General features: G+C 44.0%; 2 non-coding genes across 2 annotated transcripts; one reads left to right on the top strand and one right to left on the bottom strand.

Annotated features, from left to right (window-relative positions):
- The first annotated feature begins 17,120 nt into the window (after nt 1-17,120).
- TRNAL-AAG (transfer RNA leucine (anticodon AAG)) lies at nt 17,121-17,202 on the top strand. The gene has a single exon. It is a non-coding gene; the product is annotated as a tRNA-Leu (tRNA).
- A 443-nt stretch (nt 17,203-17,645) lies between these two features.
- Nucleotides 17,646-17,734, bottom strand: TRNAS-UGA (transfer RNA serine (anticodon UGA)). Its single transcript has one exon. It is a non-coding gene; the product is annotated as a tRNA-Ser (tRNA).
- Between the last annotated feature and the right edge of the window lie 8,211 nt (nt 17,735-25,945).

The raw sequence follows: 25,945 nt of genomic DNA, 5'->3' as shown, positions 1-25,945 counted from the left end.
TTGAAAACAACACTACCAATTGGTTCTTAGTAGTTTCTATTCTGCAATTTACACGGAGCACTCCACCCACTTCCCTCACTATCTTTTGTACTCTCAAAAGAGAACAACGTTCAACATCTTTCGGAAAACTGTGCTGAAATGGCTGCCGTTCCGCATTCATCTTCCGAATCTGCAGGAAATGAGCGACTACCTTTAAAAAGAAAAAAAGAAATCTTTTATTTGGCAATTTTTCACTTATCCTGAAGAACAAAAGAAAGTGAATGCGCCAAAAGTTACCTGCACGATATGCAAATCGGTTCTCTCAAGAGGAAATCCAACAAAAAAATATTCCTTTTCCATACATACCATGGTGCGGCATGTCAAACAAGTGCACCCTGTGGAATTTGCACAGGCATCGACAAGAGCCCTGGCCACGCTATTACCATCAGAGGTGGCCAGCACATCTTCTGGTGGACGACCTGTATCTCCATCGAGTGCTGTGATGGACTTGAGACCATATCTTGCAAAGGTGCACATGAAATGCAACGAGTGTGGAGAAATTCTTCTGTACGGAGAGCAGAGCCTCATTCTTACTAAACTAAAAATTGAGAGTCATAAATGCCCGAGAAAAGATACATTTCTTCATTTCATTTTGATCCTGTGTCACACATGAAAATGTTGTTGCAAGTTTAAAAAATCAAAAAGAACATAACACTTGTTTAAAAAAAAAAAAAAAAAAAAAAGTTCTTTTCAGAACTAACTCATTGTACCAAAAAGAGCTCCAGGAGCATATTATAAAGGGGGTTTATCTCCGCTTTTTTGGCTTTGGTTCGTGCGCGACCGTGTGCGCGCACCCGCCTATATATTTCGTGAAAACTTTGCAATTGCAACTTATTAAATTTCTTCATAGACCCATCAAAGAACTTATACTACGTCAAAGACACTAAACCTAGGCTTCTTTTTTATTATTATGAAAATTTTCATTAAATAGAGCCGAATGTCTTTTTAAACTTTCGTGCGTGACCGAATGTACACACCTTGGTATTTTTAAAAAAAATATAAAAGGTTTTATACTTTAACAATTGTATGCTTGAATCGAGCTCAGAAGATATATTAAATCCGGATGTGTTTGGATTTACTCCTTTTCACGTTTTGAAACTTCGCTGAATTAGACCGCTACTTCCAAATGACGTACGTGACCAGATACTGTCACCGCGTACACGTCCTGAGACGCGCATGTGAAGTCATGTGACTTGAAAACAACACTTCCAATTGGTTCTTAGTAGTTTCTATTCTGCAATTTACACAGAGCACTCCACCCACTTCCCTCACTATGTTTTCTACTCTCAAAAGAGAACAACGTTCAACATCTTTCGGAAGACTTTCTTTTCACGCGATAATGTGAAATACTGAGATTGTTACAGGATTTTCTATCAGATATGTGTTCCCATTGCTGTTGAAGCACTAACACCGTGGAAAATTCCACCGATAGCAGTGATATTTTTAACGCCGAGCACCGGCGATTTTTATCGCTTAGAAGCCTTCCTATTATGAAGGTTTATCTCCTAAGTCTCTGATTCTCAAACTGTGCAACGCGGCTCCCCTGTGTGCCATAATGAGGTGCTAGGGGCGCCGCGCACACTCTAGTGTGACTAACCATCCATAAATTCCACGGACATCTCTACCCTGTTATCTGCAATTGTGAACATCAAAAGGAGCTGCGCTACGCCCCTGTGAGAGGCCTCACTCCCACTGCTGCAACGGCTTGGCAGTCCTCCAGATGCACAGGAACAGCCCCTCCGATCCATTGAAGTTCTGTGTCGGTCTCAATACCACTTACGAAATGAAAATAAGCACTGAAGAATATTCAAGTATGTACTACTCCTCCTGCTACAGCATACAGAATGCATTCTATTAACTATAAAAAAGTGAAACACCCACGCTACATCCATATAGAACACTTCCTCTAAAGAAGCCTGTGAATAACTTTAAAACATCAGGTTAACCTTTTTTTACTCTCTCATCATTGTTAAAGATAAGTATTTACAATACTATATTAAACAATGCCATGGTTGTTGCTTTTTAATTTTAAAAATCTTGCAATCTTTCACAAACCCAATACTCATGGCTTCTTTTTCGTGACAAAAATCTTGCAATATTACATACCTACATAGAATAACAGAAAAAACATAACACTACAAAGGCCGAACACTCTACTAAACGCGGATTTGTAACCTATGGGGCAGATTTATGTTAACTACTTCATACCCAGATATGCACCAGTTAATGTGCACCACAGTATGCTAGTGCTCCGTTACCCATGGTGTGCCACATTTGAAATGTGGCGCACCATGGTACAAAAACACCATACATGCGTAACACATCTGTGCTGAAAAAGTAATACATTGCTAGAGTTGCATCGCAAGTGTGATGCAGCTCCAGCAAGGCTCACCAATGCACTATATTCACAATGCTGCGTCAATACCTACGCCTGCTTCAAGCACATGCACAGTTTTGAAACAGCATGGGCCTGAAAGTCACTGAGTGAAATATCATGCATTACAGTCAGCCACTTTCAAGATGCATTCCTTCAGAGGAACACTTACCGTTTATTAGAGGTAGATCGTCCGACTCCACCGGAGGACACCCCTAATAAAAAGGACATATATATAAAATGCGGACTAGCCGCTGTATCGTGCTAGCAAACTTTAACTTAAAAATCGTTAGAAAAAACAAAAGGAATCGAGCAAAATCAGTAGGCCACTGATGGGATCTCTTTTTGACCTCGCTAAAATAGAAACATTAGGAACAACCCCTCATGAGAAATATGAAACTAGTGAGAGAAACCGAGCTCGACGCCATGATGGCTGCAAGACAGCTCGGCTCCGCCGCCCACCCCGCCCAAAATAACGACAAACCCTATGCAAATATTATAAATATATACAACACACCAGCAAAGTAACAGGGTAAAACGTTTTATTAAATAACTATTTACATGGCAGCCTGCTGCAACATCGATCCAAATGCATGACGCTGTTCCTGTCGAGGTAGCATAGCTGGCGGCCTAGGGGTGGAGGACCGTTGTGCAAATACCCCGGGGACGACACCATGCGCCAAGGCTCGTCCCCAGTACATCCAGAGGTGATGTCCGACAAGTTGTATGGGGGGATGCCTTGCTGATGCCGCCACCCCCACCACCTTCTTGTTGCCTGATCCGGCCAGCTCAATCGATCGAGCATGAGACTCATGCACTCTGATCTCCTTGGCCTCAGTCAAGTATCAATAGTAAGCTTTTCATAGGTGAGTGTAGGTTCATAGTTTTCCATCCACAGACTAAAAGCCTGGAGTGGGAGTGAAAAAACCAAAACTAGGTAAGAAGGAAGGCAGAGACTGTAGGAAGGACTCTGGATATGCTTGGTCCCTGACATGCTTCAATGTCACTGCCTTGCACAAATGGCATAAGTCCTGGATGTTGGGTGCCATAGTTGAGGGTTTGACCTAAAGACACGTCCTGCGGTGCCCTGGTCCAACCATCACATATACCTGCACCAGGAGACGGCGTGGGGTGCACTGGAAGGGAGAGGCGGCGCGAACGAGCCTCCCCCACCTCCCCAGGTGGAGGTTTCTCAGCTACACTCCAGCGCTTCACTCGACAAGCTGAGTTGCGCCCGCTCCTGCGGCACATTGCCTCGCTCGGCCAGCTGAATTACGCCTGCTCTTGCTATTACAGCGTCTCACCCGCCATCCGGCTGAATTGCACCCACTCTTGCGATACAGCGACAGGCGGCTGCCACGGAGCTCAGGAAATGGCGGTCGGCTCCACAGACTTGGGCCTGGCCTGCAAGGATGGCTCTCGGCAACCCTGGAACTCGGACGCTTGACTGCTGGGGCATGGGCCCCATTCCCAAAAGCGTCCCATCAGCCTTGAAGATTCTACAAGAGTCACCGGGGCCCCCGACTCCCGCAGAGTTCCGGTGGGGAGCGACTGCCATGATTGCTCGCGGAATGGCCACGACGTAGCCACGGGGTGCTCTCATGCTGACGCCAGCTTCAGTCTGAAACATCCAGAAACACTGTAGATTACCAATTCGATCAGTTCCGGTGGAGCCCCAACGACATATCGCGTTGTTGCATAATGCGTCATATGACACGCCGCGTTAGCGCACCCGGAAGTGCTCCGGTGCGCGAGGCGCGAAGCGCAGCTTCCCGGAAGCAATCCGGGGCGCGGCGCGGAGCGCGTAACGTAAGCATAACAGGTCATGTGACTTGTTAATAAAACTTTTCATTGGTTTAGAACTATTTTTTGTCCCAAATGATGAAAACCCCTCCTTGTTTCCTCTTGGCTCCTGCCCCCTCCCCAAGTCTCGCTCGGCCAGCTGAGTTTCGCCCACTCTTACGGCCTACGACATGGATAGGCCGGGGCGTTATGGATCAGTATGGGCAAATATACACTTGGGGATTCACAAGCAACAACAAGCCTTTGTATTTGGGGCTCTAAATCAACAACAGTGACAGAGAACAGAACCGAACTAAGCACTCAGGGGCTACGTTTAAACGTACCATCATCTCCCCAGAGGTACATCACCTTACACAGACATGCACTCTGATCTCCTTGGCCTCAGTCAAGCATCAATAGTAAGATTTTCATAGGTGAGTCTAGGTTCATGGTTTTCCATCCACAGACTAAAAGCCTGGAGTGGGAGTGAAAAAACCATAACTAGGTATGAAGGAAGGCAGAAACAGAATCTTCCTCTGCAACATCAGGCTCTGCATCGCTACTTACTTATAAATGCAGAAAAAACTCAATTAACACAAGGGCTCTTTTCAGAGCCACCTTATATCAAAGCACTCAAACTTCTGATTTATCTCCATTTTCACACTCTTGTTAATAGGTGTGCGCGCCCGAGTGCGCGCACCCCGCAACTTAAAAAAAAAATATATATATATATTTTCTCCTTTAAGGGCCTTACTGCACACCCTGAGAAAACCTATGCAGCAAAACAATCTCTACCTTCTCCCCTTTCCATGTTCCAACGCTTTGAAATGAACAATATATTTACTCGCAGTGACAAAATGGTGGTCAACACTTCCTGATTTCCTTCGAATCGAACGTTAACAGACGTCACGCAGCAAAAAAAAATTCCGCTCGCGCGCAGCCGCTTGAGTGCGCGCACCCGTGCGCGCGTATAGATATATAATTGACTTTAACTTTAATTTTCTCAGCAACTACTGAACGGATTTACACCATTCCAAAAAAAGCGTAATCTGCGAGTCAGACTCTACAGTTTTGCCAAATTTCTTATAAATCCATTCAGCCGTTCGACCTGTAGCCGTGTCTAAACGTCCTATGGAAAATAACATGGAGAAAACACGTTTTGGGACCCCCCTTTTATCTCAGCCCCCACTTCACCAATCCCCCCCAAACTTTCAGGGAAGGAGCGCAGCGGACCGAGCCATCTTCTTTGAGAAATTCGCAAAGATTCATCCACCAGGGCCAAAGTTAATCCAAATAGAATGTTGAGGATTTCCAATGGAAACTAGGTCCTAACTATAACTACCTACTGGCGACCGCCAGTAGGTAATATATACACATAAATATATATAAATGCATATGCATATATATATATTCTTATATATACATGTATATATATGTGCATATGTGTGTGTGTAGAGAGGTAGAGAGAGGTAGAGGTAGAGAGAGGTAGAGGTAGAGGTAGAGAGGTAGAGAGGTAGAGAGGTAGAGAGGTAGAGAGGTAGAGAGGTAGAGAGGTATAGAGGTAGAGGTAGAGAGGTAGAGGTAGAGGTAGAGGTAGAGGTAGAGAGGTAGAGAGGTAGCGGTAGAGAGTAGAGAGAAGTAGAGAGAGAGGTAGAGAGGTAGAGAGTAGAGAGTGAGTAGTAGAGAGTGAGTAGTAGAGAGTCAGTAGTAGAGAGTAGTAGAGAGTGAGTTTGACTTTGGCAAATACCTACTTTGCTTTCACGAACACTGATAAGAGGACACGCTTTTCTTAAGTAATTGTTTTCTCCTTGGATGCGTTTGCTATATTCTTTTACATCAGAAGCAAACAAACTGAAAATAAATTGGTAGGATGTCTTCATCCCCGTGATCGAAGGTATTCCTAGGTAAGCAGCCCAACCAACCCATGGCAATATCTTCCTTTCTATTTGCAATTTAAAAGTGCCATTAATGCATTAAGTTTAAAACACGAGCTGCACTGGGCAAGGGGCAAGAAAGGAAAGCTGCGAAATACTAACTTGCCGTATAACATCCTTCACTAATAAACAACCTTCATGAAACAAATAAGACAAGGAAAGAGAATTGTGTTCTTTCTAATAAAATAGGAATTGCTGGGCACAAGGATGTTTTTAATAAAATGTGAATAACAATTTAACTTTTCCATAGTATGTTTTATGCACGCACGGAAATGGGGAAATGGTTACTTTGCCATTCGCGACCCTCCCCCGCCACCTACTAAATGATTTATTTCATTGAAATCATTATTTACGAGTATTGGACAAACCTGGTTATTGTCATTTGATGTATCACTATCGATGTTATTGCATAAACAATTTTTTTTAAATTGTGAATAAACGCGGGGTCGAAACTAGAATGCCATGTGTGGTCTGTGGCACGCAGGCATACATTTCATAAGCAAGCGAGGCATGTAAATAAAATATCTCACAAGATGGCCACAGCAGTTCAACTTCACATAAAATATAACCAGGGTGTAAATGAATACATGTGAATACAGCCCCCTCACCGAAATGAGTGCAGCTGTTTCAAAGATCAGGGTGACGTCATTTCTGAAACAATGTTGGAAGCTGTGCTGATTTACACAGTTGGTTAACCTTTGTTAACAAGCTCGGCCCATCATGGAAGGGACAGAAAATGTGCACGCGGGAACTGCCTTCACTGGCAGCGAGAAAAACAAGCATTGACATAACCAATAGGTTTCTCCTTTGGGACCTTATAAGTATTTGGTTATGCAGCACAATATCCTTGGCCTATGCCTCCTATGCCTGTCAAGTACTGAAGAGCAAATGATATTGGAGGGGGCAGGTATGCGAGAGAGCAGAACACAATAGTGCCCTGTGACCTCACCACCACTCCAGGGCTGTAATGGAGCTCCAAGGCACAGGCCACAGGTGCCGACTCTGGAGCACAGAGGCTCACGATGGCTGGCACAATCTGATGTTTGTCTCTTCGCCCTTCTGTAGTTTATGAAGGTGAAACTGGATCATGCTATGCAACAATCACAAGGTGAACAATGGATAGATAGCTCTGGTGTCTACCACCAAGTGAAGGTATGTCAGCAAGCCACATGTTTTAAATGCACACATAATTCTACCACCTTCTTGCTTTGGACACTCTCAACAAACCATTCATGTCGTATTCCAAGATATATGTGCTGTCCACAGAAAAGTGAAACTCCTTGAACAGCTGCTATGCCGCTGAGTGAAGTTTTTCAGAATAGCCCCCAGTGTCACACACCAAGATAGCGTTACCCTCCAATAACAAGTCATAGGTGTTGCATAAGTTAAAATGCCGCCTTCCTGGGTGGCCTGCATATGCAAAAAAAACAAGTACCTCTCAATAGCCAGCCATGTATCCTGATTCTCTCACCAGCCTTAAATGCTTATTTGGTTTCCTCCCTCATTGGTTTATACATCCTTCCGAAGCCTTGCCTCTTTCCACTGTTTTGCCCCTCCCCCTTCCATTCTGCCGACTAGACCCACAGGGACAGGTTTTCAAAGAGTTTGTGTTGGGTTTGAGAAAACCCCAAACTTGTAAGCATTTACATTTTCACTTAAAACACTTTTTTTTTTACTTCACAGCCAAACCAAAAGTTCTGAAAAGTGTAATTATTATTGATGGCATCTCTAATTTGCGTAGCAACCATAGCTGCCGACTTTGGAATTGGGGAACCGGATTCGAGTATCGGCCTTGGCTTAACATCCTGTCATTCTGGGCAAATCACTTAATTTCCCTGTGCCTACAAAAAATTAATGTGTCCTTGTGTAATGTAACTGGTGCTCATATAAAGCAACCCAATACCTTCTGGTCGAGTTTGCGCTATATAAAACAGCAAAAAAAAGAATTCAGAGACTCGTTTTGAACTGTTTGGCGCTCATCATAGTTATGCTACAGTTGACATGCTATGTGATGAAGAACAAGAAACAACAAAGGGTTTGGCTGAAGCGCAGTAAGGCTGCGCCGTACATAATTCTCAACAAAACAAAATGCCAGTACTGCCTTTTGATTCAACACGTATTGAATGCACAATGACATAAACACAAAATGAATTGTGACTGTCTTAATCTTTTAAATTTTTTAATATTCACAAATATTTCATATCACATTATTTCACGAAGTTTTTTGATTAGACACAAAAGGGGAGGAGAGGGAGTTGTATTAAAGGCTATACTAAAGTTCATCCCTGATGTGTGGAAAGCTGAAGACAAAAGCACACACAATTTTTTTATTTTTTTTTAAAGAAAAATGGACTTCAGTCACACAACCCGTTCGCCATCTGCCATTTGTTCTGTGAAACTATCATACACATACATCTTGCAATCAAAGTGATTTGGATAAGGGGTAAACACACAAAAAATTATAATAAGACAAAGGTGGGAAAAGTTTAGTATAAAAAAAAGAGCGTGAATAGCCTCATCACGGTTCAAAGGAACCTATTATTATTATAAATGGTGGGGTACTACTTTTATTTTTCAAATTGTTTCTAATGACAGCACCATAGTCATCTATAAGGCCATCAGAACAGTTCTACAATCTGGGTGTTTTCCAACAACACTGTCTCAATATTGGCCTTAAAATAAAAGAGGGTAGACGCGTTTTGAAGCCCCTTAGTGGTGGGGGTTCTCCTCAGGACCTTGAGGGTTCAGTCCTGTAAAAGATAAAGCAACAATCCTTACTATCCTCCCTCCTGAGTGAAACCTTCAACTTTAAAACGGACAAGCATAACCAGCATTGTTACCTTGTCTTCTTAGTAATCCTGCAAAAATCCTATTTCCAATGTGAAGGATCAATTGTCACAACTTCATACGTAGTATGGCACCCATCATGTGCTGTTAAAAGAAAGAAACCATGTAGTGTTCTGCAAGCTAATAAACGTCTAAAGTACTAAAACTGGGAATGGTAAGGCGATTACCTTCTCAAATCAATCGCTGATTCCCACAAAGGACAAGCGCTGGCTCGCTGGTCTCCTTTAAAACCCAATTCATGCGTGGAACAGTGGGAGAGAAAGATAGCGTATTAGTAAATGCCTCCAATGGTGAAAGAGGTCGTGTTTGATCTAAAAGCTATAGCGCGCCTTCCTTACTCATCTAATTGCCCATGTAGTAGTTATCGTCTTTTACCCTCAATCGCGGAATCATAAGATGGTCTACAAAACTCCTTTTCCCTGCTTGCACGGTGTCTCAGACTGTCGCCGATGTTGCGGTCATACCTTATTCAAAGACGGGTCTCCTCATCCTTACGCGGCGTCTCTCAGTCTGCCGTCGCACTCTGGGGTCCTCGTTTGCCCGCGTATCATATATGACGTCATATTGGCGCTGCGTATTTTGGGGATTGTAGTAGTTTCTTCGAACTATAGAGAAGATTCAATGCGACGAGTTTATTTCGTATTTTCAGAGCAGAAGCCTTTCTCTTGTTGATGTGAAGTTGTGTCAAAAGACATATTCGTATCATTGCATGTGACACTGTAGCATATCTTTGAAGCGCGAGATGCGATCTCCGTGGTGGGAGCAGCCGCGAATCCGCGGAGGATCTGTGTTTTTCAGGATCACTCAAGTGCCTACTGGGCAATGTGGTCCTTATGGTTAACCTGTGGAAAACATCAGTTTAGTGGTGTGTAGCTACTTACGGGTTTCTCCATTGGTAAAAAAAGACCCTATGTAAATGCTTGCAAATGATTAGCTTGGGTATTGTTGAATAACATTGGGGGTGTCAAAAAAACTCCATATATTACAGATGGTATAGTTCCGACATCTCGTTTAATACTGTCACTGCAGAATTATATTTCAGAATCAGAGTTTCCTCTCGTAAAGATAATTTCTCCTCCAGGTCACCGCCTCTTGGGTCGGGTTCTACCTTGGACATCACAGTCCATTTTAGATCATTCTCTGTATGCGAATGCTCAATCCAGTGTTGCACAAGTGGTGGAGTGAGGACGTTTTTCTTAATTCGATATTTGTGCTGGTTAATCCGCTGCCTAACCTCTTGACTAGATTTACCTATATAGAGTCTGTTGCAAGGGCATAAAATGCCATAAATCACATACTTAGTTTTGCAATTCGTAAATTTTGAATGCTTCCATGAAATGCCATTATGTTGGAACAAATCTCCTTCCATAGTCAGGGGACAACACACGCATGTTCCACATTGATGGTGGCCTGTGATTGGCGGTAGATTCATGTATTCTCTGAGTGATGGAAGCTTTTGCTTTGACATTGCTGCTCTGACTATGTGGTTTGCCACACTTTTATCTTTCTTAAATGCAAAAAGCGGCGGCTCGACTAGTTGTCCGTCCAGATCCTTGACCAGGTGCCAGTTTTTGCATATCTCTTTTTTTAGCCAATTGGATGTGAGGCAAAATGTTGACACACAAACTATTCTATTTTGGTCATTTCTTGCTTTTTTTGTTAGGAGGGTCTCTCTTGGTGTCCACCACGCTCTTTTGAGCGCACGTTTCAGTAGTTTAGCTGGGTAGCCACGAAGTAGTAACCTCTGTCTTAAGGCATTGGCATGGAACATATATTCGTCCTTAAAGGTACAATTTCTGCGAATGCGCAAGAATTGGCCCAGTGGTAAATTTTCCCTGAGGCTTCTCTGGTGGTAACTTGTAAAGTGTAAAGCTTTGTTACGATCTGTCTCCTTTTTGTATAAAGTAGTGACCAGAATCCCATCTGTACAATACACTTCCACATCCAAAAATGGTAATCTATATTTTGAATGTTGTATACTGAATTTTATATGTTCAGTCCGGTTATTAAGCCACTGGTGAAACGACGATAATTGTTCCTCAGTTCCTGACCAGGTGAAAAAAATATCATCTATGTATCGGAGCCACCCTCCAATCCATTGTGCATATGGGTTGTTCTCATAGATGAATTTGTCCTCAAATTAGCTCATAAATACCACCGCCAGTTCCGGGGCAAAAGGACACCCCATCGCCACGCCTCGGATCTGAAAAAAGAAATCATCTTTAAATTTAGAAGTTCCTTTTTAGAGCTAAATTTGCCAAACTAGAATGAATTCGGTTGGCAACTTCGATGATCTTTCTCTTGTGTTCAGAAATAACCTTAGTACCTCCAGCCCCTCTTCCTGGGGGATCTGGGTGTATAGAGATGTAATGTCCATACTCACTAGGTAGTCTTTATTTTCTTCGAATGGTAGGTCAGTTAGCTTATTGATGAAGTCAGTGGTGTCTTGTAAAAAGGATTTGACTTCCATCATGAAAGGTTTTAGGAAAAAATCAATGAACTTTGAAACAGGCTCAAACAGGGAGTCACAGCCAGAAACTATGGGTCTCCCAGGCGGTTGCTTCTCGTCTTTGTGTATTTTTGGTAATGCATAGAATAAGGGTGTACGCGGATGTCTATTTTGCAAATACTCCAGTTCCTTTTTACCAAGGAAACCTTGTTCAAATCCCTGATTGATAATCGCGAATAGTTCCCTCTGTAGTTCCTGAGTAGGACCCTTCTCTAGCTTCTTGTAACAACCTTTGTCCGATAGTTGTTTATTGATCTCAGCCGTGTAGACCACAACATCGGCGACAGTCTGAGACACCTTGCAAGCCGGGAAAAGGAGTTTTGTAGACCAGCTCATGATTCCGCGATTGCGGGTAAAAGACGATAACTACTACATGGGCAATTAGATGAGTAGGGAAGGCACCCTATAGCTTTTAGATCGAACGCGACCTCTTTCACCATTGGAGGCATATACTGATACGCTCTCTTTCTCTCCCACTGTTCCACGCAGGAATCAGGTTTTAAAGGAGACCAGCGAGCCAGCGCTTGTCCTTTGTGGGAATCAGCGATTGATTTGAGAAGGTAATCGCCTTACCATTCCCAGTTTTAGTACTTTAGACGTTAATTAGCTTGCAGAACACTACATGGTTTCTTTCTTTTAACAGCACATGATGGGTGCCATACTCCGTATGAAGTTGTGACAATTGATCCTTCACATTGGAAATAGGATTTTTGCAGGATTACTAAGAAGACAAGGTAACAATGCTGGTTATGCTTGTCCGTTTTATAGTTGAAGGTTTCACTCAGGAGGGAGGATAGTAAGGATTGTTGCTTTATCTTTTACAGGACTGAACCCTCAAGGTCCTGAGGAGAACCCCCACCACTAAGGAGCTTCGAAATGCGTCGACCCTCTTTTATTTTAAGGCCAATCTTGAGACAGTGTTGTTGGAAAACACCCAGATTGTAGAACGGTTCTGATGGCCTTATAGATGACTATGGTGTTGTCATTAGAAACAATTTGAAAAATAAAAGTAGTACCCCATCATTTATAATAATAATAGGTTCCTTTGAACCCTGGTGAGGCTATTCACACTCCTTTTATTCTACTAAACTTTTCTCACCTTTGTCTCATTATATTCGAGTGAAAACCGGAAAAATATTAACTTTGTGCAGCATGAATATATTAATTTCCTTTGACAATTCCTGCTCCTCGAATCTGTTTCAACGCTCTCTCGAAAAATTAGACCACTAAACGAAGGAGCATTGTACTTTCAGTTTAATAACTTTCAAAATCCAAACCACAGACTAATCCTGAAGGCTGAGTCTTGCACTGCTGCTATCAAAGAAATCCGTTTAGCAGAGGAAATAAAAGGGATGAAAAAGAAAGTTGTCTACCTGTCGAAGGGGAAGCATCATCAATAACTGGAAATTCAAATTAAAATGCCTCTTGAAACATGAGATGAAAGCGATCGGTCCAGCAATCACAGAGAACTGTTTAAAAAAACCTTTTCGAAAAATGTTGGCAAAACTTGATCCTGACGAGGCTCTTATCCTGCAAGTAAGAATCGCTGGCTCGTGCAGACAGGGTGGCAGGCCATTACTTAACTCGTATATTAGGGTCAAGGGGTCGGGCGGAACAGCAATAGGGCTGAGACTTCTGCTGGTGATATGCTACAGAAGATGATATCCGTTTGGATCCAGTAAATATACACAATATTTTTTTTCAAAAAAGTGAAGGCTGCTGGGCCTGTTGTTGGATACGGGTCTAGATCGAAAGCAAAACAAGACGAACAGCATGAGTGCGAGCTGGCCTCCCCTCCCTGCTGTTTGTTCCATGTTTGCAGAGAGCGCGGTGGGCGACGGGAGACCCGCTGGTGGGGCATCGATACAAAAAGGATTCGCTCAACCAGTGGCAGAGGGTGTTGCCGCTCTGAAAAACAAGTCAGGTGAAAGCGTTTAAAAACAAACATGACGGGTGGTGTTAACTACCAAAAACAAACTAGTCTATAGTCCCCATCTTAACAGGAGGTAAGCTAATAGTGTGCTGCCCGGTGTCCTGCCCCTAGTTCTGACCTCGCTCCGCAGCTGCACTTCTCCATGTTGGATTTTGCAGATATGTACAAACAAACAAAACGGGCGCTATGCGGCAGTAACTTGCAATCAAAGACAGTGTAGTTAAGCGACTTCAGAATGTGGCAGATAATCTGCAGCTTTTCCAGGGGGCTGCACATGGTGATGGTTATTGCAGTTGGAAACTCTACGGCTTCGGCCCTTGACAACAATACACGAGAAATGCTCCGCCCTCAGCTTGAGACACAGAGAAATGGCCAACACCACCAGGGTGAAAGAGTTGTTCAACAAGGTGCGCTATTCCTATCAGCAACAAGCATTGGCCACAAAACAAGCAAAAAGAAGCAGAAGTCCCTGAGGGAGCCACCAAGGTGGTCTCAAGTACTCGTAGATGCCCGTAAACTACCTATTTTTTGCAATAATACCAATCTCACAGTGATCAAAACCTCCAATGTTCTAAAGAGTATCTCAAAGGCCTATTATAGATAAACTGTGTAGTTGCAGCTCGCAATCTCATATCAATCAAAGCATTTTACAAAATTCAACATTACAGGCAGAGAAAAAATAAATTCAAAGGTTGTGGCATATAACTATTTATTCAACAATTTTACAATGTTGTCTCAATAGCAAAGACTGAGAAAATGCATACAATCATAATACATAGTACATGTTATATAAAAAACATTTAAAAAAATATACGGCGATAGTTAAAATGTTCATGAGGAACAGGTGACACCTGCCTGTAATTAATCATATGTTGAATTTTGTAAAATGCTTTGATTGATATGAGATTGCGAGCTGCAACTACACAGTTTATCTATAATAGGCCTTTGAGATACTCTTGCAACAAATAGGTCGTTTACGGGCATCTACGAATACTTGAGACCACCTCGGTGGCTCCCTCAGGGACTTCTGCTTCTTTTTGATTATTTTCCCCTGGTCCCAGACCTTAAATAGAAGGGGGCCTCCTTGACTTTTATTCACACAACAAGCAAGACATGCGGCCGCGACCGGGAGTTGTGTGCGAGCGCAAAAAGAAAATTGAAAAAAAAAACACGCGAGTGTTGTGCACGAAAGTGAAACAAGTGAAAGTGATCGCGTAAGCCAGATGGCGCCTGTGCGCATCACTGCGTGCGTAACCGCAAGCTTTAGGTCATGGTAGGATTTCTAAAGCCCACTTACTAAATGTCTCGCCAAACCAGCGCATGCGCTGGCTCAGGCAAGACCTAAAAATCCCCACTGTATCACGCTGCCAGTAAAACATTCAGGGCCAGATGTAGGTAAATCTATTTTACCGACTCATAAATACCGAATTTTACCGATTCGGTATTTATGAATCGGTAAAATAGAAGTACTGATATGTAGGTAAATACAGATGTGCATTTACCGAATCGGTAATATTAGGTATTTACCGAATCGGTAAATACCGACCGGTAATGCCCATTCATTCCTATGGGCTTTGAAGCCCATAGGAATGAATGGGCATTACAGATTCGGTATTTACCGAATCGGTAAATACCGAATTTCACAAGGGTGTAGGGGGTGTCACTTTGACACCCTCTAGCACCCCCAAAACTGGTTTGTGTGCCATGTGGCAGGCATACATGCCCTAAGGACAGGTCTGCCTGTCATATGGCACAGGTGTGCATGCACACATGTGCATGCACACCGGAATCGGTATTTTACCATCAAATTGAATTTGATGGTAAAATACCGATTCGGAAAGGCTTGTGGGACTCAGAAGAGTCCCACCTACATCACAAAATTACCGAATCGTTAAAATACCGATTTGGTAATTTACAGAATCGGTAAATTTACCGATCGGTAAATTTACCGATTCTGCCCCCTACATCTCAAAATCCATTTACCGGTCGGTAACGGCCGAAATCGGCCGTTACCGACCGGTAAAAGCCTACCTACATCTGGCCCTCAATCCCTATGTGGACATCTTTTTTCTTGTTTGTCTCCCCGCGTGCACGCTGGAATCGTACTGATTCCAAAAGGTCCTCTGCATGACAGAGCACCGTATGCACTGCTTTTCGCCAGGCCGAGACCTAAAAAGGACTACGTTCAAGGCTGGCCTTGCAAGAGCACTGACAGGGAGGCAGGCAATGCCTCAAGTGTTATGATTCGGACAAGGAACACATGATACGGAGTAATGAAGAATACTAAATAGTAATATATTCAACTCCTTACAGGCCTAAGCACAATAAATGTTGCATATGTTTACACCACTATAAAATGAGATGCAGTCACATTTAAAACAATAAAAGCAGAAGTCTGATCGGCACGCACAACACAGAAACATCTCCCACATCGGTCGCTCTATAAGTGAACACATTCACAACCAAGCGGGTCCAATAGAGTGATTCTTGTGCTATCTTTACACATAGCACAAGACACCTCAACAGTGATATGAAGTACTCAGGGCACTGGAACTATGCAGCATGGGAGGGCCACATTTTTAGGCAAGGTTCAGTAAATTATGTGGCAAGAAAAGGCAAATTAAGCAGGGTAATGCGGAACATTTTTTATAGTACAACTTAATTAATATTTCATTTTTACACTATTTAATAAGGTCTGGGCATTGGTTGCACCTCATTAGTACCAGTTTAACACCCTAATATAGTAATAAGCCACAGCAATTTAACCTGTCAACCTTTGCAAAGGGCCTTCCACTGCGTGGCAGCACGTGTTACTGAATTTTTTGCAACTTTTGAACTGTTTGAGCTAAAAACAATTTTTTGTTAAAATCAGTAGAATATGCACTAGGGGAAACATTATGCGGTAAATGGTGAAAATCTTTAATAATGCGAACAACGCAGTGGCCACACAATTCCTTTAGCCCAGTGACCCTGAAAATACAAGAACACTACAAGAACTGTGACGAATTATACTTCGACCCATTGTACTGATGAGTATCAGGAAGCAATTAAGTAATTCCACATCAAAATAACAAGTGCGTGGTCTGACTACCATGCTCTCAGAAGGGAGATAACCTGACGGCTGATAAGACGAGTGAGAACAAGGTCAAATAGGAAAAAACCTAACCAGAGCATGTAAAGTATTGTTGGCTAGAAGCATGCACAGCAGACTGTGGAGATGCCACACAAGACATGACGTCACTTCAAAGCTAAGGTTGTGCTGGGTGGGTCATCAGGGCTGATGTCATCAATACATACAGCATTTCTGTTATCTTTTTGAATGAACTTTGATCACATCCTAAACAAATTATCCCATCAGTATGAACAATTGTTTCATTTGAAAATGATCGAGTCACTTTGCCATATATAGGGCAGATGTTTCTACGTTGGTTTGAAACGTCATTTCTTAGATAGTCGTGTCTTTTACAGTGATTGTTGTAGACTCGAGCTGCTGCGAGAAGACGTGCGGTGAGTGATTTAGAGAGATCAGAAAACCTTAAATACTCGCACTCATCCGCTCTTCCGCATTACTTTCATCCCGCCCTCCAGAACTTGTAAACCTGTTGCTGACGATGATTTCTTGACTCGACTTTCAGAACTTGTTGTTGTAGATGTGAGATGTAAAGTGTCATGAAATGTACATAAAAGTGTCATCGCTCAAGTGGTAGCGTGGCCGAGCGGTCTAAGGCGCTGGATTAAGGCTCCAGTCTCTCCGGAGGCGTGGGTTCGAATCCCACCGCTGCCAATTAACAGCCTTTTACAGAGGAGTCTCCCATCTTCCTCTGCCCTTTGCCCGCTCCTCCAGACATACTCTACCAACACGTCCCTCGTTTTAAAAGTTACACTTCACTCTTTTACACTCTCTAAATAAATGGCGAAACTGTGGACTCCAATAAATCGCCGGATGTGTGCTTCTGTTAATGCGATGTTTTACTTCAGCCTGCTCAGGCTATCTCAAACGTATTGTTTAATAAATATTAATATTTTCTCTCCGCGAGGTCACCCCGGACGATATAAGAACATACCTTTTCTAAGTGAACACTCAAAGGAAATTATGAAGGCGGGTCTATCTTCACAAGATAAACTTATGTTAGTAAATGTGTTTTTCTGCGTTATTTAAAAAACAATGCTAAATGAATGCGTAAATGAGTTTTTCAGCTTTATTTGAAAACTGAAACTTTATAAATGCGTAGTCATCAGGATTCGAACCTGCGCGGGGAAACCCCAATGGATTTCAAGTCCATCACCTTTCACCTTAACCGCTCGGCCACGACTACCTGCTGCAGATGACTTTCAGACAACCGTTTTTGTACATCACAAAAGTCAGGGTCATCGCTCCGAATTCCTAATGTAAACTGCCACATAGAAAAACAAGCTGTGTATAAAGGACACATTTTATGGTATTGTGCAAGTACCAAATTCAGCTCTGTCCGAGGTCGGAGGTCTTCAATTAATTTTTGCTCTGAGCCCCTCTAAGCCAAATGTTTTGAAGATGCCCCATCCCAAACTTTATGACAATGGTTTCATGAATGGTAGGGTCAGGGCTGACCACAGTGGGGTGGATGTGTGTGATCATTTCAGGGTAACTTTTTCTGTTTCTAATCCATATTAAATATAGATCTATAAAAGTGTAAATACAGCAGACCAAAACAGAAATTCATCAGCAATAGGGCTGCCTATAATTGGGCGGGTATGCAACAGCACTCGCTGCACTAATGTTACCTGAGGCTCTGAGTAGCAGTCTGTCTCCTGTGCCTCTCCCACCCCTTCCCCACCACGCCTGGCCATCACTCCAAGCTTGAAAGAGGCTTCCGTCCCTTTCAGACCAAAACTAGCTCCCACATGCTGTCCTACTCTGCAGGCAGAGTGCCCTCAACTCTAACACTAGCAAGAAATATAAGATAGCTATAATTGTGATGCAATGGGTTCCTCACAATCCTGGACCCCAGTGACACTGCACCTGCTTCACTAAAGATAGCTACTTCCTTCCAAGCGGACCATCTCCTCTGCCCTTTGTTAAAGATAATGGCCATGTCTTGCCTCATTCGACTTTCTGCTATTACTGAGGACCAAGCTAAATTATCTCCTCTCCATCAATATTTCCCTCCCATGTGCCACTGATCCGAGGCCCACAGCAAAAGTGACGCTGCAATGTGCACTGGGCTCTACTGAAAGCAAGGAACAATAGTAAAAAAGCCATACTTTGAGTTTAATTGACCCCTTCACACCACGGGGATCTTGTGCAACTGAATCTGCAGTAGGCCTGAGCTGTAACCTTGGCTCCACTTGCGGAGTTGCAGAGTTTTCCATACTCCACGGTCCATGTGGAGCGCAGAATGGAGTTTTTCTTCACTCACAGCTTGCCAACGCTAAGTTGGTGAGCGCGAGTGAGGAAAATCCAACGCTAGACTACCTCTCAGTGAGATTTCTCAATGCAGGCGGCCGTGACAGGTCGCATTGGGGAAGCTGGCCAATGAGTAGAACATCTACTCCAGCGGAAAAAAGAAGCTGCACCCTCTTGTGCTGAGCGTGGTGTAGTTCGTGCTGATTATACATTGCGAGGCAAACACCCAGGACTTAAAATTGGTGCGACTTACCTCAATTTGCCGCTTGTGGAACTCCACGGAGCACAGCTGAGTTTTTTTGTCACTTTGTTAGGTTTGAAATGTTATTTCCATAATGCAAAGAATCGAAATGGTCCCTTTGCTATGCTCAAACTCTATTCCATGTTAAGTTAGCATTCATGACACCATCTTTATTGGCGCCATCTTGTTTTGTAACTGAGATCGAGCTTCAGTCTCATAATGCTTGCATCAGCAGAAAGGCTGCCCCTGTGCCACCAGCTAGTACTTTTCAAGGTTGAACCTTTGTTGCACTAATCAATGTACTATATATTGCTGCATACCTTTTCTGTTAGATATACTGTTCCCACATCTTAGAATGGTAGACACTGGCTGAACAGCCTTGGGGTCCATATAGCATGTATCCAGCCATTTGCCATGGCTCATCCTTGTTTGCCTTCTTTGTTCATCATGTCCAGAGCTGGAAAATTCCAGTTTGGGCAGGACTTTAGAGGTGTTGAAAATGTATATATTGTGTTGCCATGTAGATGGGGGGCAGTCCTCGGCAGTCATCTCAGTAAACTGGTCAGACTAGGCTCCGCTGCAGCGTATTACCAATAAACTAACTGGTTTGTATTCTCTACTGTTTGACCGACTCTTCATTTATTGGGACGGTGGAGAGGTGGTCGTGAGTGACCTGGGTGTGACCCTAATTGGTCCACTTCCTTCATTTGGTGCCCGACAGGTACTCCTTTGGGTGTCCCAACCTCGCCCGTGATCGGGTGTGGAGGGCGGGGCCGCGTCAGGTCGAACTGGTGGATCGGGGACCCACACATGACTGAGCTTTGTTCTCGCAGCTGCCCCGCCTGTCTGATCGGGCGGTGCCTCGCCCAGCGGTCATCCTGGCTGGGGTCCTGAAGAGGCAGATCCCTTGGATCTGACCGTTTGGTTTGAAGAGTCCGCAGTGGAGAATAACTTTGCTTCACTTGTGTGCACCAGGTGAGTTTGTCTTGATTCTCGGTAAAAATGGTGCCTTCCTGAATAATTTTGGATATGGTCTGGGGGACCATTTCTTGGGTTGTTTGTGAACTCGATAGGTCTAAGGACCGCTCTGGAGGTACACGGTGTCTGTGGACCCTCTGCCAGGCAACTTGGTAATTCGGCCTTTTCTTGAAAATGCCTGGGGTTTGACTAGTGTTTGAGACTTGTGATCCGGAGTCCGATTTGAAGAATTGGTGTGGTCTGCAGACCGTTTTTTGGTTTTTGAGCATTTAGTACAGTCCAAGGATGGACCTGTGGGGAGGTATTGGTAAGTCGCTTGTCGGTTACAAGTAGCAAATCTGTTTCTCTTTATTCTTGAAGATGCACTGTTTTAGCAAGTTTTGTTGATTGGGGTGCCGTTGTTGTTCTGCTGATGCTCGATTGGAAGAGAGGCAGCCTGCGCCTCTGGAAGGCACCCCAAACTTCGACATGTTTGTGAAGCATGGCCTTGGCCCTATTATGTTTAGTACATTATGGCACAAATATACGAGGGACAACACTAAGTTACAGTGGCCTTCGACAGGTACTTTCGATGAACAGAAATTGAACTTCCTACAGGATAAATTGTTTGCAAAAAGAAGCAGGTAGTCTATGTTTGACAATCTTCAGGTATGGAAAAGGAAGCTAAGCAAAGATGGATAGGGGTGGAAAAGGTGGCCCGAAGAGGGAAGACGCAGACAGTAACGCAAAAGGCTATAGCGTATGAGAGGGAAAATATAGAGAAGGGCATAGAATGAGCTGACCGGAAGTTTAGATTGTAATGTGATAAGTCTTATGTCACATGCAAAGAAGGCGATCCCTTTGTGGAGTATCTGTTAGATGTGCGACCACCACCTCCTTATGCCCCGCAAAGGGTATACACAGCAGCCACACCTACCCCCCCATGCTGACCCCTCTGGTTCCCCTGCCCCTGACTTGGCTGTTTCAGATGGAGCACCCCTCATTTCCTCTTCGGCTCAATAGGCCGAGACTGCAGCAAATATAGGCTGATCTGCTGTGCCCATTGCCCCTGGCTCTTCCCTACCTCTCTCACTTACACCCACCACATAGATAATAGTGTCCCCAGACCCTGTAAGATCCACAAGTATGTCCTCTCCTCACCCCTTTTCCTCACTTTTGTTGTATGCGGGCACCCCGTTGAGGGGGCTGGATGATGGGGATCGGGAGGCTGCTAAGTAAAGAATGGGGAGAGTGCTGACTCAATCTGATGTGGGTGATGCTGAGAAGAAGATGGTGGCTGACCAGGCCTCTCAGTGGGCCTGGAATCCGATTTACAGTGTGGAGGAAGTGTGGAGTGTACTGAAAGATTACGATCCGTTTGTGCAACAGCATGCCCTCAAGCATATGTCAGCTACTCTGATTGGGATATGGGAGTAGTGCCCTCCAAATTATTTATGATATTTGGGACAGTGTGTATGAGGTTGGCATGGCTCCTAATGACGTTTTTAGTAATGTTGCCACGCTGATTGGATACCGAGGCAGGCTGATCCAAAAGAGCCCGATTGCAGTGTCTCAGTTCCCGATGAGGGAAGTACATCCCATCTACTTCCCCAAAATACCATAACTTCAAAACGGGCAGGACCAAGTCTTCAGGCAGCAAGTAGAGGCACATTTCCAGGAACAGGGGGTTTACACTCCTTGGAAAAGGAGTGAGGTTTTATCTCTTAAGACCCAGCTGCCTGACCGTAGGAAAAATAAGACTGCCTATTACAAAGAGTTGACAGATTCTCCGTCTTCGACGGTGATGACACTGGCCAACATTAAATTTTTTTTGAGTTTCCTGGTTTCGGTTGATATTTGGCAGCAGGTTCACATGCAGGACCACGTGATGGAGTTGGGTGGCACTGGTGAGAAGACTAAAGTTGAGATACTGGCTTTGCCGGGTCAAATTATTATGTATATACCCTCCTTGATCCCACCTAGAAGAGTAGATTGGGATAAGGTAATGGCATGTTGTTAGAAGAAAGATTGAAGTTTATCCGACTTCTTCACTAGGTTTTAAGGGGTGTTTTGGAATTTTAGTGGAAAGGACTTGTTTATGGAGGGAGGTATCTGATTGTTTGTTAACAGATTTGTTACGAACCTGCTTCCTGAAATTGAAACTCGGTTACAAGCTTCTGAGAGCGCTTGGATTACATCCTCCCCAGCAGTAATATTAAGTATGGCGTAGTATTACGAGCACAGAGAGAACGAAGAGAAGAAGAAGGTAGAGAAGAAAATTAAGGAGTTGAAGACAAAGGTGTTGATGCAGCAGGTGTCCCGGGGCAATGGTAGATGACGAGGCATTGGTCCGGCACGGCAACTGCCCCACACTAGCAGGAATACTGCACTTGTGGGGCCGAACCAGTGTGTGTATTGGGGTACTGGTGTAGTGAGTGTTCAATGCTGTTGCAAAGGGTTGAGGCCCCAAGAGGACAGGGATCCCGAGGACATGGAAGGGGAGCAGGTGGCTATGGCAGGGGCCGCGGAGGTGAGGAACAGCCAGGTTGGTCTGAGCAGAACCATTTTGATGGCCTGAGAGGACAACAGTATTACCGTGATGATTATGATTTGGAAAAAGTGACGGGACTTACACACGACTAGGACAGCCAAGGGCAGCGTGGGGATCAGTCCAGATAACTGTGGATCAGCGAGGACCCTATGTCACTGCTAAACTGCTGGGATCAGCGAAGAAATCTTGGTGGACACAGTTGCAATGAATAGCTCTGTTTCTTGTTCACTGGTCCCCGGGGCAGCCTTTCCTGGTCAAAATAACGTTTCAGTAGGCTTCTCAGGCATACCGGTTGTGAGCCCCATCTCTGAGCCACTGGCCCTGACTATTGGTTCTTTTACAGTAGATTCACCCTTCTTATTGATATCTAATTGGGGAGAGAATGTAATGGGTCTGGACATGTTGAAGAAGTTACACACAACTATTTTGTGCTCTCCGGATGGCTTCTATAGGGCCATAGGACCCAACGTAGTGATTTCTAAACAATATTTGTCAAAAGATGAGCCTTTTTCAGCTGGGGTTAAGGAGGTGCTTGCGACATTATGGGCTACAGGTGACACGGATCTAGGGCTGTGGCAGATTCCCTCGGTTTCCATCAGAGTTAAGGACAATGCTGTCCTGCCCCAGCTTCCCTAGTACAAGATACCAAAGGCTGGAGAACGGGCACTGCTGCAGATTAGACAGGATTTGGTTGCATCTAGGGTTGTTGAGGAGACAAATGCTAATGTGTGCAATAACCCTAGTCTTCACATCTTAAAAAGGGCACCCTCCGGTTCCCCAGATGATCATCCAGATGCATACTGCATTGTGATTGATCTGCATGAGGTGAATAAGATTGTGGTCCATCAGTTCTCCTCTTACCAAGGAGAGAATAGTTCTGGGCAACCATCGAACATGACAACCCTGATACCTCAGAATCGTGGAAACAGTGTTCTACTTTTTGCTCAGTCACTCGTGCCCACTTCGTCTCAGAGAGATACACAGAATAAACGGTGGGGACGTTTCTCAATAAGTGTTTATTGAACCAGCGTCATTCTAATATAAATTAGGTGTGCTGAAACAACCATTAGACAGTAACAGATATAAATGATTATAAGCACTAACAGAGTAAAAGGATTTTAAATTCCTACCATTGTGTTAAAACAATGAATACAGGCAAGTATATAAAATACATAACAGAAAAATGCATACTCCTATGATGCATACCTAACTAGATGTACCCGAATGAATCCAACATGTATGTGGGTGTAAAGCCAAGAATCCCTCAAGGATAAAGTCATCCCAATTAACTGAAGTGAGAGGCTGTGGGACCCCATCTTGGTCTCGAGATGGATACCCTGCAAGGGATGTCAGACCACTGTGAGCTGGGGTGTCTGCGTGCAGGAGCCTCAGTGTGTCGGCAAGGAAGTCTTTTTCTCCTCAGACTATCTCAGCAAGAGATGATGTATATATACCCAAAGTGGTACACCTTGGAGATATACCTTGCTGTGTCATGTCGGATTGGGATGACGGAAGGAATGACCCTTATACATAGTTATTATGCAGGAGATGATAGGCCTTGCTGTCTTGCTGTGATTCCAATCCTCATGCATTATGAATGAGGCATAAGCTTTTCGTAGAAAACCCTATGCCATCTCTGGACTTTACCGTAACTAGGTAAAAGTTCAATACTAAGAACCGTTATACAGTGTAAAGGTAGGGGAGAATATAGGTAAAAGGTTAGGTGACTACCTGAGCCTATATTAGGGTACCTATATGGAACATAACAGTAGTGGGCTCTTTGAAGCTCTCTGCCTAGGAATGCTAATTCGCAGACCATCCTGTGGGTGGGGCTGTAAACACCCTCTGTCCTAGCAGGCTTTGTTTCTGGCCTCCTGCGAGCAAAGTAATTACAAAAAGGGGGAGGTGATGGACAGAGTATCTGAGTTAATCAGAACACTCCTACCCAGTCAACAGATCAGGGCTTGATCCATCACCGTTTTTTAGCTCACTGCACCATCCCAGTTCAGAACCTGGCTATATGCAAATTAGTCTGTCCCTGGCCCAGTGCATCATGGGAACAGGGCAGACCAAACTACTAAGCCAATTCTTCACTGGAAAGGAAACAAGCTTCCGGGGACCGGTTTCTGGCATTACAGCCGTCTTCGGCCCGGCTTGCTTGAATCCTGATGGTGCAATGAGCAAGGGACTCTTGTCTGAGCATACCCTTCCACACTCATGGTGGCCAAAATAATTACAAAAAGGCCCTCACCCTTGGGCAGTCATAAATGTTTCTCTGGTGGCAGGCTTGTTGAGACCAGTCCCTGAACACACCAATAGTTGTCAGCTTTCAGGGGATACCTCTAAAGTGCCCTCTGGGTGCCTGTATTACTAAATCCAACACTGGAATCAGTGTGGGCTTATTAATATGAGATGTTTGATACTAAACATATCTGTTGTCAGTGCAGCCATCATGTAGCTTGGGTACTCCTTTTCACCAGTGTCCAGCACATGTATGTAAAATGCTTCCCTTCTCACTTGTACTGGCAGTAACGGACCTGATCAGCACAGGGACATATCTGCTCATACAGATAGGCACACGTTGTATTAATACATCCAACACGGGAATCAGTGTGGGCTTATTAATAGAAGATGTTTGATACCAAACATCTCTGTTTTTAGTGAAGCCATCATGTATCTGGGGAACACACTGTCACAAGTTTCCAGCACATGTACTTAACATGGCTTTCCTTATCACTTGTACTGGTAGTAATGGAACTGATCAGCAAAGGGACATATCTTCTCATGCAGATATGTCCACACATGTAGTATAGTGTACCCTGCCTTTGGGCTGTAAGTGGTGCTGTAGGGATGACTTACCTAAACTGCCTGAAGGGCCTGCAGGCATGGCACTCAGGGATGTGTAACTTCATACCTCGAGCCACATAGTACTTGACCTCCGTGCACTGTTGCTATCACTAGATGTGTGCCATGTTGTGTTTCACTTTGGCCTACACCAAGACATCGGTTTGCAATGGCAGACTGCATGTCACAGGTAAGGGGCCCCTTAGGATGGACAATATTTGCTAGAGCCCTTAGGGACCGTCTTTAGTAACTCAAGCCCTAGGAAACAGGGGTACCATTTACTAGGGACTTACAGAGGGTGTATAACTTTAGCCAATTGGGGTACAATTGCACAGTTTGAGGAAAATTATATGGCACTGGGGACCTGGTCAGTAAGAACCAAGTGCACGTCCAGTCAAAAACACATCAAATACCAGGAGAAAAGTGAGGGGGATCGTGTTAAAAAGGAGCACTTTCCTACATAATCCCCCCAATGAAAAATAATGGTACTAACCTTTCCAAAGAGTCTTTATCTTCTAAGTGTAAAAACCTAGAAAGGCCATCTGCACTGG

This window comes from Lissotriton helveticus, chromosome 12 (genome assembly GCF_964261635.1).
Source record: "Lissotriton helveticus chromosome 12, aLisHel1.1, whole genome shotgun sequence".
Taxonomy (NCBI): domain Eukaryota; kingdom Metazoa; phylum Chordata; class Amphibia; order Caudata; family Salamandridae; genus Lissotriton; species Lissotriton helveticus.
Note: the sequence above shows the minus strand (reverse complement) of the source record. Positions and strands in the feature narration are given on the sequence as shown.